Here is a 6,208-nt window from a genome sequence, read left to right as displayed (position 1 = left end):
TCAGGTGTCATCCCTGGAACCCCGCTGGAAAGGACCATACCAGGTGCTACTTATAACACCTACAGCGGTAAAAGTAGACGGAATCACTTCCTGGATCCATGCCTCTCATCTCAAACCTGCAACCTGTCCAGACTCTGGCTGGAAACTGGAAAAGACTGGTAACCCGTTCAAATTGTGTATTTGCCACGTAGATAAGGCTATAGACTTTCCCCTTGGCCACCAGTAGACCTAACACTCATTAGCCCGTTCAGCAGCAATGGCTGATCACAAATCCTACAAGACAAGAAGTATGGTCTATCTTGCATACAGCCCCCTTAGGAACCTGGTGGCCATCTCTCCACCCAGACATTTGTCAGCTGGATATAGGTCTGTCCTATTAGGATATCCTTGATGAAGAGTATCCCACTAAAATTCCATTAAATCATTTCCGTACCATAGATAATGGAAACAAACATTATGGTTGTATAGACAGGCAAGCCAGATGCAGGTTGGCTAGCCTATATTAGTATGTTTGCCCCGCAGACTATCAAAGCCACAAACCGCCATGGCTGAGTGTGGGAAAAGATGACTTCTTCTGTAAGTCATGGGGATTTGAGCATACAGGGGCTGCCTGGTGGAATGTAAAATCCTCATCAAATTCAGTACACAGCATTGGCCATATTACTACTTAGACATCTAAAACAGATGGCGCCAAGAGGAGTCTCTAGATCCTCAAATTCTGTGTGACCTTTTTACCTTCTGCAAGTGCTCAAAAGGGTGAAAGGAAATTCCCCTATGTGGAGGCCTTTTCCCTGTTTCCCTCACATCCTGAACGATGCTTCTCCAATAGTTCCTCACCCTCAGCTTTCTGCTCCAGACTCTCTGCTGTCAGTCCGACCTCAGCAACCTTATTTCTCCCCTCCAATTACTAGATCCAAAACCCAAACCTTCGCTGGTTCTCAGAGCATTGCCCCCTTGCTGAGTTAGCAGGTACTGAGGTACCCATCCACCCACTCACTCCTCTCTTCCTCTGTCAGTACCCGCACCGGGTTGCACCAGGTCCTCTTACCAGCTAACCTAAAGCTCAAACCAGCTTAGGAGATCCCTCAGACCCCTATGGAAGATGTAATGAAAATGACCTTTAAAGTTGCTTTGTGATCACTGAAAACAGGTTACTAAGAATTTAAAGTGCCTCACAGGCTTTTCGGGATAGTCACTCCCGTCTTCCCCTCTGCTCTACCGGTTATACTGCTCAAGTTTTTGTTTCTAGGAAAATCCCAAACCCCTTTCCCATTATTCTTTTATATCTCTCCTTCCTAATTCTCAGATCCACGGAGCAGCTCTCACCCTCCGCCTTCCCCGTCTTCCCCCTCTGTACCAGGCCCACAGAAAAATCTTAACTGAACTTCTCCAGAAGTCTTCACCATGACTTTAGGATTTTCAGCAAAAGAGTCCCTATAAAAGAGTTCAGTGTAGATAAACTTCCTGTTTTTTTGTTGCCCTGCTCTACTTGGCTACTGGCTGCAAAAATCAGCACTCCTAAGCTTGACACCCCTTTAATAGTTTTTCACACAATATGTGAAAAAGGCCTCTGGCCTTGAGCTGGGGCTTCAAAGAGATGGCTATATTTTTAAGATATAAAATTACCAACTGGGCTCCATGGTAACAGCTGCAGGGGGATAAAAGAAAAGGAAGAAAAAGCTCTCCCCCTCCCAGGTGTCCTTGAAAGTTTAACTTGCCCACCAAAGAGGAAAAAACAGAAAAAAACTTCTTTTTGTGAAGTTCTGCAGACTGTGAACTTCTTAGTCCCTTCCCTTTCATGTTGGGTACAAAATTCTGAAACTACCTAAACTTGGGGTTCAGGGAATTAATTGATTACAACAGAAGCAATGCCCGCTGAATCCGGTTGCAACCAAATAGGACTGTTTCCCTGTCTTCTGTGCTATCTTAGGTGCCTTGCCTTGACTGCCCCTACAACAGTATAATTCTATATACTTAAACATTGTTTATGTTTTAATGAAATGGTCAACAGATGTGATTAATTGTGAAATGGTGAAGATGTTTCCCAGATTGCTCTATAATGACCCAGGTTCATTTGAAGTTCAAACAGGGGGGCATACAACCCAGTTCCACTGGGAACATATATCTCTTACTTTACCTATCATATTAGGAAGTGGAGTTGCTGCAGGGGTAGTCACAGGAACCACTGCCCTGGTCCATGGTACACAACAAATGACCCAAATAGAAGCAGCAATAGACCAAAACTTAAAGATATTAGAAACCTCCATCACAGTTTTCAGGAATCTTTAACCTCTCTCTCTGAAGTTGTTTTACACAACAGTCGAGGGTTTGACCTCCTCTTCATGAGAGAAGGGTGCCTTTGTGCTGCATTGATGTAAGAATGCTGTTTTTATGCCGACCATAATGAAGTTGTAAAAAAACCTATGAGTAAAATAAAAGGATGCCTTGAAGAGTGTCAATGAGAGACAGACGCCCCAAAAGGGTGGTTTGAGTCTTGGTTATCACAGTCCCCCTGTTTATCTACGCTTTTATCACCCCTGGCCTGTCCAATAATAATCTCCATATTATAGCTAACTATAAAACCCTGTTTGCTCAACCGTGTAATTTCTTTTTTCCAAGCTCAAATTGGACAAGTTAAACTTATGGTAATACCCCACTAGCAGACATAGAATGTGACACCCCCCAATGATCACTATTATGATTAAAATTAGCCAGAAGAAGAAGTGGGGAATGAAAGGTTAATAAAAAAGTAACTTGGAACTTCCTGTTTTTTTTGTATGCTTAACAAAACACTGTTGAAATATTGAGAACTGTTTGCTAACCTTGTTCCCAGATTGTGCTGTCCCCAACTTCGAAATTGCAGAATGTATTCCCTCATCCGGTTACACGCAAACCGCCCACTCGCTCTGACCCATCAATAAATTTCCGTCCCTACCCTTTTCAAGGAAAGTATATAAGCTCTGCTTAAGCTGTTCTCAGGGCTCTCTGCTCTATTCTTGTGAGCTCTGAGCCACAGCATGCTGGACCCCCAATAAACCTCTTGCTGTGGCATGAGACACTCTCCTGGTGGTCTCTTCCTCCGATGCTTGCACGAACATTACTTGGATGATTGAATGTAGAAGAGAAAATCCAGTCAAAAAGGGATAGTCGGTAGGATTAAGAAGATAGTCGGTAGGTTTAGGAAGAAGAGTGAGTATAGGATTTGGAACAAAATCTCTTTAGCAATAGGGGTTCGGTTAGAGAGTGAATGTAAATGTCAGCACATGTGAACAGTCACAATAATGAAATGGGAAAAGAACGTAGGAAAGCAGATATCAATAAAGACATTACGAAATCAGGCAAAGTATAAAGTGTGTGATACGATTAGACATTTTCATCAGGGTTGAGTTAGAATATATAATCTTAGGAAGAAACAAATATGTAGTCACCAATAGGATTGACATTTGAGAGCATTAGGCAACCTTGACATGGATATTTTTTGTAATCCATGCTCACTTTCCATTTAGGTTTTGGTACAATCATAAGTGTGACGTTTGCATTTGTGTCCAGAATATTACTGTGATAATATGTATATATAGATCTGGTGACATGAGTGTTTATTCCACCATTTCTGGGAGCAATTTTTTGAAGACATATAAATGGGTATAGGGGTACAAAGAGGTATACACTGTGTCAATGAATATAGAGATAATGCATGAATAGACCATAAGTGAATAAATAATATAACTTGTTCCACATTAATTAACGGATTGAATTGATATCTGAAAATATATAAGAAATCTTATATTGATATACAATCATTTATTCCAACCATTTATACATCTAATATCAATATTAGGGTTATGGTTTATCATGAAGATATGTTATTTTTGCTACAAAAGTGATTATGGAAATCGAAAATAATGTGTTTGGAAAGAGTCAGTCACAATGCTGGCAATATGTGAACAAGGCCTCTGGCCTTGAGCTGGGGCTTGACAGAGATGGCTACAGTTCTAAGTTAAAGAAGTTACCAACTGGGCTCCATGGTAAAAGCTGGCAGGGAGAAAAAAAAGAGAAGAAAAAAGCTCTGCCCCTCCCAGGTGTCCTTGAAATGTTAACTTGCACAGAACAGAAAAAAAAAAAAAAAACAGAAACAAAAACTGCTTTTAATGAACTTCTGCAGACTGTGAACTTCTGAGTCCCTCCCTTACATGTTGGGTACAAAATTCTGAAACAATCTAAACTTGGAGTTCAGGGGATTAAATGATTACAATAGAAGCAATGCCCTCTAAATCCGGTTGCAACCAAATAGGACTGTTTCGCTGTGTTCGGTGCTATGTTAGTTGCCTTACCTTGCATTGTCCATCCCTTTTCTCATGAAAAGACCAGTCAAGAAACATGGAGGAATGCATGTGCTCTGAAGCAGGAAGTGATTGATAGTGAATCAAATGCCTATAAATTTCCTAACTTGTGCATGAAATACATATCCTATGATGTGCATAAATTAAAGAAATAGTAATCTACCAGTGTTGAATAAAAATGAACGTCAGAATACACATCATGTCCAATTGGAATCTACTTGCATTGATGTTAAACTGGGTCAGGTACTGTAGAAATATTAGGATTTGTGTGCACCATTCACTGAAGTTCCTTTTCGGTACTAGGAAAGAAATACGTTTTTCAGGTAAATGAATATTTCTAAGAATAATCTTGTGAAAAGTTGATTATAAATTCACATATATGAATATGAATGAATTTGGTGAGTGTAAAATAAAACACATATTTCATATTTTGAAAAATCTGTAGAGTCTATCTATCTATCTATCTATATATATATATATATATATATATATATGTGTGTGTGTGTGTGTGTGTGTGTGTGTGACATTAAAAATAGCAATATATATGCCAATCAAAATTCAAAATGAAATATATATCATTGACAGATGCAAAAATATTTATTTAACTGAACATGGATTTATGAATAATATTGATCAAGTAGGAAGCTCACCCATAATTTGAATTTTCAGTTCCAACATCATTTAGGAGGAGTGATCCCTTACAATTTGTATCTGTCAAGTCAGCCACCTCACATGAATGGACGTGTGGTCCCAGGTAGGATTCTATGTTTGCATATAAAAATACAGGTGGTGAATAGGCTACAGAGAGGGGAGACAGGAATTCACATATTGGTTAACTTTAAAAAAAACATGGAGAACGACTTCAACAAAAAGTTGACTAGATTTATAACTCCCACAATATATAATGCAAAAGGCAAGTCCAACTATACACCATGCCTCCTCTGAAATGCTTGTATTTTTATTCTGTTTGAGTTATTTTTCTCCATCTTATTAGTATTAGTAGTCAAGTGTAGTAGGGTAGGGGTTAGTGTCGGGGATTCAGTATTTCGAAAGAAAAATTGGAAAATGAATCCAATGTGTATGTAAATGTGTGCTCCACAAATATCCTCCCACTCTCATACAGAAAAATGCCTTGACAGTACCTTCGCTCCAACTAAAACACCATTAGAGGAGAAGAATTAGAAAATCAGTGAATACATATCTGGAATGGAATATGCTCACAGTTTTGAAAAATTCGAGGTGGTAGATGATTTTCGAAAAGAAAGGGACAGGGTAAACACTCCACAAACATGGAGTTCTGCTGGCCTAAAGACTTCTTGAGAAACTGCCTCTGAGGTTGGGCCCTTGAACTATATGTGGTTGTCAGGAGCTTTAGCTTCCTTTGTACTGAGACCATCAATGCTGGGTCTGCATCTATGTGACATGGAGGAAATTGTTTCTTATTTTCCAATGAAAATGAGGCAGCAGTGCTGAATTCTCTCTTTGTAGGTAACCTGTGGCCACTGGGGGCTAAGTGTATCCCCGTGTGGACTGTGAAGCCATTTGGGCATCCTCCAATTTTTGTGGTGTTTCTCGCTGCTGCACTGGGAGTTTGGTATTTGCTTCACAAAATACATGGAGTTCAACTGGGACACAGTGCTGGAGGGATTTCTGTCGGGAGTGGTGGGTCAGGGTCTGCAGGATAATGCACCAACCAGGCTTCTATCCCACATTGCTTTCCCCCTTGACCATAGCAACCTGATTCTGAACATTGCCCTGAAACCACTCAATATAACAAGATGCCTTTACAAAGAAGCGTCTGCTGGCTGCACCATGTCAGTAACAACCATTTGGAAGCCAAGGGCAGATCCACATTGCCGCACTACATG

This window comes from Callospermophilus lateralis, unplaced genomic scaffold (assembly GCF_048772815.1).
Source record: "Callospermophilus lateralis isolate mCalLat2 unplaced genomic scaffold, mCalLat2.hap1 Scaffold_51, whole genome shotgun sequence".
Taxonomy (NCBI): domain Eukaryota; kingdom Metazoa; phylum Chordata; class Mammalia; order Rodentia; family Sciuridae; genus Callospermophilus; species Callospermophilus lateralis.
Note: the sequence above shows the minus strand (reverse complement) of the source record.